The following is a 12,442-nucleotide window of genomic DNA, read 5'->3' as shown; positions in this document are numbered from 1 at the left end:
GACACCTCAAATGGTTCACACAACACCATAAGCACTTGGAATAACCTAGAGATAAATTAGAACACTTCAAGAATCGGCTTGCCCTCTATGCATATCATAGTCACCAATTTTCCCAAGAAAGAGATCATTATATAGTGTGTTACAATTAGGGTAAACCCTAATTGTCATGGCTATCCATTTCCATGGATCCATGGGTTCAAATACACCATGGAGCATCCAATGGGTTTGAGCCCAACTTGATAATCCATGGAGCATTAGCCCACTATATAAGTATGGATGATTTACACAATCAACCCATATATTTAATTAGTCTTCTTTTGACCACATAATTAATTCTAAATTAATTATTGATCAATACTGATTAAATAATTTTATTAATATATTAGAACTTATAATATATTAATAAACCTTAAGTTTTATTTCTCTCATTTTAGTCTATCCAAGTGCATGATGTCATGCAACCCAAATGGACCATGCCGGGTCGGGTCAAGTCTTACCAATTATAGTTATTGACTTAGACATTAATCCAACAAAATCAACTACCCAATTATCGAGAAGTAGGTGCTCTCCTTAATCTACGCGGCTCGGCGACTTCGCCGATACTTTTAGGCCCACCAAATAGAAGTATTGACCAACTGTCCGATCAAGAAGGTACTCTTAAAACAAGAGACATCTGGACGCCTCACAAAATGGGCCATAGAACTAGGAGAGCACGACCTATTGTTGTTTATTTCTAAAAATCTGATTTTTATAAGTTCAGAAATTACCTTCTTCTACAGTACACTGTTGATCCATTACTACCATCAAAACATCATGTGCCTATTGGTAGGCCAAAAAAGAAAAGAATAAGAGTTTCTAGAGAAGATGATAGTTATAGAGTTTGTAGAAGGATTAAGTCGGTTACATGTTCAAAGTGTGGAAATGTTGTGAATAATGGTAAGATTTGCAAGTGGCAAGTAGTGGGAAGATCACATGCCAGGGGTAGTGGTATGTGATTAAATGTTGTTGTAGGATAGAATCCAAGTTGATATGTATCCCTAATTTCTCTCTTAGATTGATTCCTTCCTATTGTAATGATCGGCTATATTAAGCCAATCCTTGAAATTGTTTATGTGTAAAAAATATATACATACACATTCTGTCTCCTTTACCTTTATATGGTATCATAGCATACAAGCTCCAAAGAGCTGCCGATCCAATCTCTCACTTCACAGCTTCTGACCTAGTCTCTTTCTTCAAAAACCTTGTGCTACCCCATTTTCTACAAGCTAATGATATATCTCGCTACACTACCCTACCTCACACCCATGAACTGAATGATGTAGTTGAACACCGTCACCGTCATATTGTTGAAACGGGTATTGCCCTACTCCATTACACCAACCTTCCTCCTACCTACTGGACTCATGCTTGCCAAACTACAGTCTATCTCATAAATCGTCTTCTCACACCCATTTTCAATAAGCAAAGCCCTTTCAACCAAGGTCCATCCCACACATTTTTCTTGGCTATTCGACTTCCAAGTCTGCCTATAAATGCTTTGATCTAATCACCAGACATCTCTATTACTCCCTTCACGTTGAGTTTATAGAAGCTAATTTCCCCTATCATGCCACAAATATCCTATCCTACCAACTGATGACACCTTTATTCCTGTCCCATATTCACCCACCACTTCTTTCCCAATTCCTACTTCATCCACCTTATAGTCATAAACACCTCATATGCATCCTACTTCTTTACCTTCTCATGTATCTAATCAACATTTATCCACTACTCCCCTTGCCCATCCTTCCCCAACGTCTCCCACTCACCCCACTCAAACTACTGAGTCCACTACTGACCCACCTGTCACCATTCAAAAATATCAACCTCCTCCTATCCAACTAGAGGACCTCATACCAACCTCTCCTTTTACTCTTACTACACCCACTCCTACCACCTCTCTTACTGTATCTACCACCTCTATATCCACCCTCACCACTTCCATAAAGAATCAGAAAACAAAGTCAAAAATATTTCGATCCCTCATTCATAAACTCCACCATAGTTCATCCTATTCCCCCACCCTTAAATCCAATACCTATAACCAAGCTCTTAGAGACCAAAACTAGAGACAAGCCATGAACCAGGAATTTAATGCTCATATGTAAAACGGAACATGGGAACTAGTTCCTAAAGCTTCCCACAACCCCATTGGTTGTAAATGGGTCTTCTGGATCAAACGAAATCTGGATGGAACCATCTATAAATACAAAGCTTGTTTGGTTGCTAAAGGATTCCTTCAAGAATATGGACAAGATTACTTTGATACCTTCAGTCCATTCACCAAACCGATAACCATACTTATCATTCTATCTATTTCCTTTTCACAAAATTGGCCACTAGGCCAACTTGATTTTAATTATGCTTTCCTTCATGGTGCTCTACATGACCTAACCACCAAGCTTTCTTCATGCTCAGTTCCCAAATCACGTTTGTAAGCTCATAAAGTCTCTATATGGTCTAAAGCAGGCACCACGGGCCAGGTACATCGAACTCACGTACTTCCTCCACACTTGTGGTTTTCGTAAATCCCAAGCATATGCCTCTCTAATCATTTATAATCAGAACAACATCATTTGCTTCTTTATGGTCTATGTGGATGATGTTGTACTCACAAAAAACACTAATGCCTTTCTTACAAACTTCATTCATGCCTCATCAAATCCCTTTTCTATTAAAGATTTCGGTTCTCTCCACCACTTTTTTGGAATTGAAGTTATTCCCACATCTCATGGCCTATTTCTGTCCCAACATCGCCATATTCAAGATCTCTTAACCAATTTTCATATGGATGGTGCAAAAGATGTGGCGACTCCACTAAACTCTTATATCGTTCTCAACTCCATGGACGGGTCACCTAGTGTTGATCCTACACTTGATCGGAAACTGGTGGGCTCATTATAGTATTTGGCCTTCACACGGCCAAACGTATCGTTTGCCATTAATCGTTTTTCCCAGGTTATGCATGCTCCCACTTCAAATTCATTGGCAAGCATTGAAATGAGTTCTTTGCTACTTAAAGGGTACAATTCATCATGGATTATTTCTCAAAAAGAGGAACTCTGTTAATCTCAAATCATTTTTGGACTCATATTGGGGAGGGGTCTCGAATGGAGGTCGTTCAACTATTGCTTACATACTTTATCTTGGCTCAAACATTATCTCTTGGAAATCGACACGACAAAAATCTCTCCTAGAACATTAGCCCACACATCAACGTTTGTATTTTGAAAACGATGATCAAATACAATTAAGAAATTTCTTATCTACTTCATATCTCCAGCTTTATGAAATTAGGGTCGATCTAGAAATGATAAACGACTAATGAAGATCTAACAAGCATGTGCATGATTTTTAGTGTTCGACTCCTACGTTTTCTGCCCAATGCCAATGGTTGTAACAAATGTGGATTAAAATCAACTTCAAGAGATGGAAGCATAAGTAATTTATACATATGGTTTATTTTGGTGAATCATGAATTAAGTTAATATAAAGATAATGGGCAACTCATTAGAGCATGCGTTCATTAGATGAAGCTTCAGCTTTAAATTGGTAAGAAACAGTGTCCGGATATTAATAATACTGTATCCCTACAAAATAGTGTCACACATTAGAAGGTTAATATAAAATAGAACAGAAGACAGCACTCTGGCCCATGACAGCAGATAGTAGACGAGTGAGAGGTCAAGTCTTCACACTTTTTAATATTTGCAGCATTGTACACTTTACTTTCTTATATTTATTTACATAAGAATAATTGTATGTTTTTTATTTACGTAAGAACAATTGTATTTGATATTTCAGAGTCCACCCGATGTGATTGCATTTTGATAACACTGATACAAGACTTGGGAGATTTCTTCAATTGAGAGATTTTTGTATCGAGTTGGTTGAAGACACTTTGTAACAAGTTGAGCCAACTCAAATGCTCCCTCTGGAAGATGATTATTATGCTGAAGTTGTGGGTCCATAATCATTCCCAAATTTACCTTATTCGTTAGCAATGGAGTAGCCCATTCCATCAAAATTTTGTGGTCGAGAGGTATCCTTTCATCATACTTCTTCATCCCTGTTAGCATTTTAAGCAGTACCACTCCAAAATCATAGATCTCACTGTGCACTCCGGTTTCTGCCAAAGAGGTGTTTGATTGATCAGTTGATAATCTTTAACTCAGAATTTTAGTTGTTGGGCATAAATGAATTCTTAGACATGTCGATGTCTTCAAGTTTTAATGCATGTGTGTATGTGTATATCGTAACGCCCTTGTTTTCAGAACTACTTATAAAGGTACTGTTTTTGGAAGAAAAAAAAAGCTGCCCCTTGTTATCAGAAAATGAATGTATATATATGCATATAAAATGGTGTTATAAGTCTAAAACTCTTATAAGGGGATTAGTTAAGATCATTGTTCTATAAAAGGACTTAACAAACTATATGGAACACTAAATGAATGTTTGTTTTAGAAAAATGTTATAAATTTAATTTAAAATGAAAAGTTGAAAGTAAGCAAGCAAGCACATAACTTCAACCATTGCAACCCTTGCACCTAAGCATTATACCTTTTCATTTGGTGAATGGAAATAACTACCTTAACAATAACACTAAATATCCTATGTATAACTGTCAGAATAATAGCCCACCTCAATCGTATTAAAAATAGGAAAACATATATATTGAAAATGTACAGAAAACTTCATTTTTACAAAAGAACATACCATCTCCGGGCACAGGTCCAAAAATACCATTCGATTTGTTTCTTTCAAAAGTAGAGCGGCCAGGTGGGGCAAGTAAATTGTCTATTTCATAATCCGAAAGACGAGCATTAAAATCCTGAAAATAAGCAAGAAAAGATAAACTAAAATTGATGTTACTTGTTCCATGCAAAATGCAAGCAAGTCAAAGGCAGTGTACATTACCCTGTCCACCAATATATGCTTGCCATCAAAACTATTATAAGTGGGACGATTCCTCTGATGGAAGAAAGACATGCCTTGAGCTGCTCTTTGTGCTATTTTCAATCGTGCAGCCCAAGAAAGTATAGTTGTATCTGGCTCTGCATATACCATAACATATATTTTACACCACCATCACTCAAAGCCAGTTTATGCCTGGACACTTAAAAAGCAGGATCATACATGTTTGTTGTTTGGATATATTAACAAGTTGAATTGATTAACAAATGAAGAGTACTACACAAGTAAAAATAGCAGATATGCTTACCTTTGAATAGAAGATCATCTAAAGATATCCCTGGAAAGAGCTCGTATACCCAAAACATCGTTACATTAGACAAGCAATATCCCAAAAGTCTAGTAATATTGGGATGACTGAATTCTAATAGATTCAAGTCCAACTGCATAGCCAAATTGTCAATGTAGTTCAGTGCCTTAATATATAAGCTAGAAAAGATCACAAATTGAAAGTACCTTCCAGGTTAGAATCTCCTCCTTCCTAACATATATCGCCAAGCCAACACCACATTCTGTTGGTGCATATGAGTTTTCATCAATCCAACCTTTGTAAACGGATTTGTAAGAAGTTGGAGAACGCTCCATGTCTTTGAAATCATTTGTTGCACTTACCAACTCATTGTATGTAAATGTTCTGATAGTTCCAGTTGTAAAATTTTGGATATGGTGAGCACTAAACTCAGATTTGCTAACAACTTTACCATCCTGCTTCACAAATTTGCTTCTTCTGATTGCAGCACCAAGCATCGTAGATTTTCTTCCTACCGCAACACCAGACATTACAGAGTTGCTTCCTATTGCAACACCGGGCATCACAGATTTGCTTCCTACTGCAACACCCGACATCACAGATTCGCTTCCTATTGCAACACCAGACATTACAGAGTTGCTTCCTACAGCAACATCGGGCATCACAGATTTGCTTCTTCTGACTGCAATACCAAGCGCCTTACATTTTCTTCCTACTGCAACACCAGACATCACAGATTCGCTTCCTACTGAAACTCCAGACATTACAGAGTTGCTTCCTACTGCAACACCGGGCATCACAGATTTGCTTCCTACTACAACACCCGACATCATAGATTTGCTTCTGACTGCACCACCAAGCATCACAGAATTTCTTCCTACCACAACACCAGACATCACAGATTCGTTTCCTGGTGCAACACCAGACATTATAGAGTTGCTTCCTACTGCAACACCGGGAATCACAGATTTGTTTCCTACCTCCCGATCCAACATAATGTCAACTTTGCCTGTAAAACAAGCTCTTAACTTGTAAAGGAATCTTTCTTCATTAACGATAGAATCTTTGTTTTCCCTTTCTTTTGACAGAATACACTCGAGCCTAAAGATAACCTCAGCCATGGTTGGGCGTTCTTTTTGTTTGTCACGTAAGCAATGGCATGCTATTTTTACAAACTTCTTCAAGCATTTTCTAGAGATTTGTCCCATCAGTTTTGGGTCAATAATTTGATCGAGTTTTCCCTCTTTGATTTGGCTTTGAGCCCAAGGTGCTAAACCCCATTGCTCTTCATCAAGCGTTGAATCTACTGCCTGCTTTCCGGACAACACCTCAAACAATACAACTCCAAAAGCGTAAACATCAGATTTTCTATTCAATTTTCCAGTTTCGTAGTAGCACGGGTCAAAATAGCCAAATGTCCCTTTGATATTGGTGATCACATAAGTTCGTGTCTGATACTCTGATCTGTTGCGGCAACCTTGGCCAATCCAAAGTCAGAAATTTTAGCAGCAAATTTTGCATCCAACAAAATATTCGAGGTCTTTACATCCCGGTGGATAACTCCATGTTGAGTTGATGTACCTGTGTGAAGGTAGTGTAATCCCCGAGCTGCACCTATGCATATCTTGAGTCGTTGTGACCAAGATAAGGCACAATCAGCTTTGCAAAGATGATCTTTAAGTGTACCATTGGGCATGAACTCGTAAACAAGGGCCATCTCTTTCCCTTCAATACAATAACCAACCAGGGATACAAGATTGGCATGCCGCAGCTTGGAAAGGACCTTAACTTCGGCCTCAAATTCATGGGCTCCTTGTTTGGACATGGTACGCAACCGTTTAACTGCAAATTCATGGGCTCCTTGCAATTCTTCCACATATACAGCCTGACTTTTTAATTAAATATCAATCAAGGTGGAATGTATCAAATCATGGGTACAAATCAAAGCTTTCGCGGTTGCATCTGTAAGGGAGCTTCTAGTAGCATCAATCACCCTCTGTCGACACTAAATGTTGAATCTGATACAACGGTAGAGACTGACATTCTTAAAACATACATCATCACATAAGAAAGTACAATAAACTTTATGGAATTAAGTTTCCACCAACTTAAAATTTGAAAAAAATCTTCCACCCTTTTTTCCTATTCCATCCAACAAATAAACCTCAACCTCTGATTATTAAACCCTTGCCCAGTTTTTCCTTAAATCTTGCAAAATCATCTTCCAAATCAACTTCATGCCCACTCAGTGGTGGAAATGGCTTAGAGCAAGTACTATGTGCACGCCTTGAATTTTTTTTGTAGTAGTGTAATTTTTTTATATATATACAAGTGCACTAGTAAATTTTTTTTGCAACTTCTAGATTAATTAAAAAAAGAAAGCTAACTCATTGTGTCAAAATCTAGTGCCGATTACCTCATAATCCACTAACCAAATTATATTTTTAACTTATTAGGCTTATAATAAATGAGATTTGTTCATTCATAAGTCCATTTGGATTTAAATAAAAACAAAAGCCTAAAAGGTCGATTAATTGGAATGATGGTGGGGGTATACCTACACAAGGAAGGGGAATTGGGGAGCACATATGGTCCTTCCAGTGATGCTCGCCTGTGAAGAGCAAAACTGCAAGAAAACAACTCTTCATTTCGTCTTTCTTTGCCAAATCCCACTTTCACACTGTCTCAATTTGGCTTAAATTTGGCTTCTTCTTTCTTAAGGCTTCTTGGCTTGGTTAGGCTTTTTTCCACTAGCAAGAATCAAGAATAAAGCAAGTATTTTCTTTAAAACCGTATCATATTTAACTAGTTTATAACCCGTGGGAACTACGGTTATAAAACTAATTAAACTTTAATAGTTAAAATTTAAAATTATTAATAACTTATTTTAAATAAATTATTAATTAAGAGGTTTTTTTAGTTATATAAAATTATAATCATTGATTTAAATAAATATGTAAAATTATATGACTTATAGTTTGTATTAATTTTATTTTAATTTTTATTCTAATATTGTTAATTTAATGTAATTAGAATGAGAAATTTAAATTTTGAAATTTGAAATGGAGAATCAATATGTTGACAAAATGGTATGCATTAATTATAAGACATAATAAGGTGAAACATGACAAAAAATTTGCATTAATTATGAGGCTTAATATGCTGACACATGTCAAAACGAGATTAAAAACTACTCTTTTATTAGAATAGGGAGATGCTTTCCAAGTTTAATATAACTAATATATTAATAATTTATGTTGATGCTGAAATTAGGTTTGAATTTTAGTTGTTTAATCGTTACTTGTTATGATTAATGGTTATTGTTAATTTGTTGGTGAATAGTGAAACTAGGTTAAAATTCAATAATTTCTTGTGAATTTCTCCGGTTTCAATGGATGTTTTTTCAAGAGAAACCGTATGTTAGTAGTAGTGATGAAATTGGTGGAGAGAAAAGACCACAAACTATGACTCCACAACGACAACCACAACTTACTCCAATAAGTTTTGATATTAATAATATTCCTTCGGACTCAACGGATAGGCCAAGAATTACAACTTATCACCCAAACCAAATTGATGAAATAAGAAGAGCATTTTGGATTATAGGACCTTCTCAACCAAAAGGTCACAAATTTAAAATAACCAAGATTGGTACTAAGAATAGACATTTTGTAAATGAATTGTTTGATGATTTTAATTGTTAAGAGTTGTGGGGTTTTATTAACGGCAATAGACTATCTTAAGGCAGTGAAAACAATCAAAAGATATACCTAAGTGTACATGCACCCTAGATCTAGGTTTAACTAGTTATAGCAACGAACTTTAAAAATCAACTTGAAAAAAAACATATTGGCCTCTTGATTGCTCGGTTGGGATCTCGTATGTGCTAATGCTTGCAATGGATTAAGCTAATCTCTGGAGCCTTGGTCTTGCTCTTTTTGAATGTCGCACTGGTGAATTTCCTTATACAGCAAACAAAGGACCTGTTAATCTTATGTTACAGGTAATTTTATCAACTTCAGTATATTGGTTTTTCTTTTATTCTTGCTGATATATAAATTTTTATTTCCCACATCTTAATAGATCCTCGAAGATCCATCTCCATCACCACCAAAAGACATTTTTTCTCAAGAGTTTTCTAATATTATGCATATATATAGATACAAACATGTTTTCTGATTTAATTCATATCTATAGACACCAGATTACTGTAGAACATACAATCCTAAAACAGTTCCATTGTTTTCTGGATTTAGTTATTTGGGGCAATAGAGGATATCATTGGTCAAAGAAAATGGAGAAAAATTGCTTATGGAGGTATGCAAACTGGTTTTGATGACAATCACACATACAACACTTTCCTTCAAAAAAAATGTTGATGAATGCTAATGTAATCAAAAGCCTATCCATCAATCATAAAAGCCTATCCATCAATCATAAAAGCCACATCCTGTAATTTCAAGAGCCTATCCATCAATCATAAAGTCTATGGCCAATCCCTGCTGACGTGGCCAAACCTGCTACACTTGTAGCAACTTGGATCATTGGACAGATTTCGATAACCACTCGGAGCAATCACGGTACACACGGAATTCACTTCGCAAGATACCTCCGCTCGAAGATCTCTCAAAGCTTCCTTGACATGCCAAATGACATCTGACAACCCTTGCTAACCTAGACAATAGTAGAAAACCAACCTGAGATCCAATTCATCACAATTCCCCAAGCGTTACAAATACCTGGTATCCACTGGAAATGGCCGAAGATAGCATATCCACGAACATCTGAAGGGTTCCTGACCACCTCCTCCTATGGTACCCCGACCACCCTGAGAACATAATGTAGCACCTCGTTCCGATCACAATGATAATCCAAACCCTTGGAACGAAACTTCATCGCGCAGTTTCTACAAGCATTGCACTGGATTCGCCCCTGCTGGCCTCTCAAATGCTGATCCAAACTCTTGGGTCTCCTCCCGAGACCCTCTAATAAATTCACCTAACCTGAACCTCTCTCATGAGATACTCCTAATCAATCTTCCGTCCTCGACTCTGAGATCTGTATCATTGAGGGTCTCGCACCCTGACACACTCACCAGCTCAATCGACACGACTATAATGCAATAGACAGAACATTCCGCCCACACTATAATGCAATACCTTGATGCTTCCTAAGGAACAATATCACCGATCAAACGCAACTACCGAATAACAAGCAATTCCACATAGAGACCTTAAATCACTGAAGTCGCTCCTACTCATATTGCTGCCACATGGCCGCTTTCCTGGAGAACACCTGAGGACCTTGCTGGTCCCTACCTGTCTATCAACTGTCTGGAACACCCCACACATACCCGATTGCTAAGCCAAAAATACACTCAGCAGTCCCCTGCGACCTCTGATAGACTACCTCATCCAACCATAATTGCCATGTCTCCTTCAACCCATTGATCCATCCGATCGAGATAGGCTGACAACCCGTCGCCACTGAACCCAACACCAAAAAGATGAATACTACCAGAATAACTGTATACTTACATCATACCTGGCCTCCGTCGACCCATTGTTTCCTGATTTTGACATGTCGTGGCTCTATTACGGATACAGCCACCCGAGACACATCACAATGGCTTAAACTAACATCAAACCAATCCGTTCACCACCCTGGAATTCTGCCGTCGATGCCCTTGGCATATAGATTCCCCACATCCCACTTATTCAAACAAAATCCCGCACGAATTCCGATTCGGGTTCCTATCCAAATCCAAATTGTCACTCTGGTCCTATCCAAAGATCCTCGAATCGCCATTTGCATAATGTACCATGACTTCCTGTCATCCTTTACTCGACCGATAAATAAATACCCTTAGCCGATTCCCTGAGACTTCCAGTCTCGCACCCGGTCTAACCACCAGTTTCTTATGAGATCCGATAATAGGGCTACCCAGTCGTAGCCCTACAGAAACATGCACTACTCGACCACAAAATCCTACATCACAAGGTCTAACCCTTAGCTCAGGAGTCTCTACCGATTCCATCCTAAATTCCCATAACCATCCGGGCTCGCCCCCGAATAACTGATCGGTCAATCACCTCTGGTCCTAATCCTAACTAAGTTGTGGCTCCCCCACAACCCTACGAACTAGCCTACCCTAGTCCAATTCACTAGGAAGGATCCATGAACGCACCCCAGCAGCCTTACAACACTCTCTACTGCTAGTGAATGCTACGGCTCCCCTGCAATCTTACAACACTTCCCACACTATCTGACCGATAGTGAACGCTATGGCTCCCCCGTAGTCTTACAACATTTTTCACATTACCCAATTGCTAGTGAATGCTACGGCTCCCCCATAGTCTTACAACACTTTCCACACTATCCGACTGCTAGTGAATGCTACGGCTCCCCCGTAGTCTTACAACACTTTCACCCTCACATTATCACTAACCATAGCCCTATCACTCATCTATCAATTTAAACACATCTCAACGTTGAGCGCCCACGTGGTCTATCCTTATAACTGAACTTAAACACTAACTGGAACTCTACGTGGTTCCCTCTCCCAAAGCCTGCTATATGATATCAGACGACACAAACCAAATGTTTAGGAGTTTCCCGAACTCCCATCCACGATATCCTATATATTCAGTCAGCCCCTAAGGCTGACTTTCCTCCCCTAAAGGGGAATGTGAGAGGCATCCTCGTCTTATACTCGCTTCAATCCTGGATATCTGAATAACTCTCCCCCACTTAGATTTAACTAAGTCCACTCAACATATGAGAATTGAAGGATTCCCAAACCCTCTCTCATTCCAATGATCAATCTGCTGACGACCAGTACTTAACAAAGCTTTAACACCATGAATAAACCTTCCAAAACAACATGATTCTCGAAAATCAACTAACACTTCTTGAATACAGACAATGCCAATGACTCTAGTTGTTCAAACTAATATCACACTCAGATCTCAGAGTCCAAAAGTTGGATGCTTCCAACAACACTTCGGCGACCACTTCTCTCTTCCTTTGACAACCCCAAAAGCCTTTCCAAACATAATTGCTAAGGTTACTGGAACCTAGTCATAATTCCCTTGTTCAAGCCCTTGAACCAACCCTAAAAATGATTGGAGCAGGTGCACCCACTACTCCTCCCCGGTCGTCAGACAGTCGACCTCC

General features: G+C 38.3%; 1 pseudogene; it reads right to left on the bottom strand.

Annotated features, from left to right (window-relative positions):
- Positions 1–5,445: 5,445 nt before the first annotated feature.
- On the bottom strand, positions 5,446–7,445 carry LOC111903645 (serine/threonine-protein kinase PCRK2-like; annotated as a pseudogene).
- Positions 7,446–12,442: the final 4,997 nt, after the last annotated feature.

The sequence above is a fragment of the Lactuca sativa genome, chromosome 7 (genome assembly GCF_002870075.4).
Source record: "Lactuca sativa cultivar Salinas chromosome 7, Lsat_Salinas_v11, whole genome shotgun sequence".
NCBI classification, from domain to species: domain Eukaryota; kingdom Viridiplantae; phylum Streptophyta; class Magnoliopsida; order Asterales; family Asteraceae; genus Lactuca; species Lactuca sativa.
The sequence above is the reverse complement of the archived record's forward strand: the minus strand, read 5'-3'. Positions and strand labels throughout refer to the sequence as shown.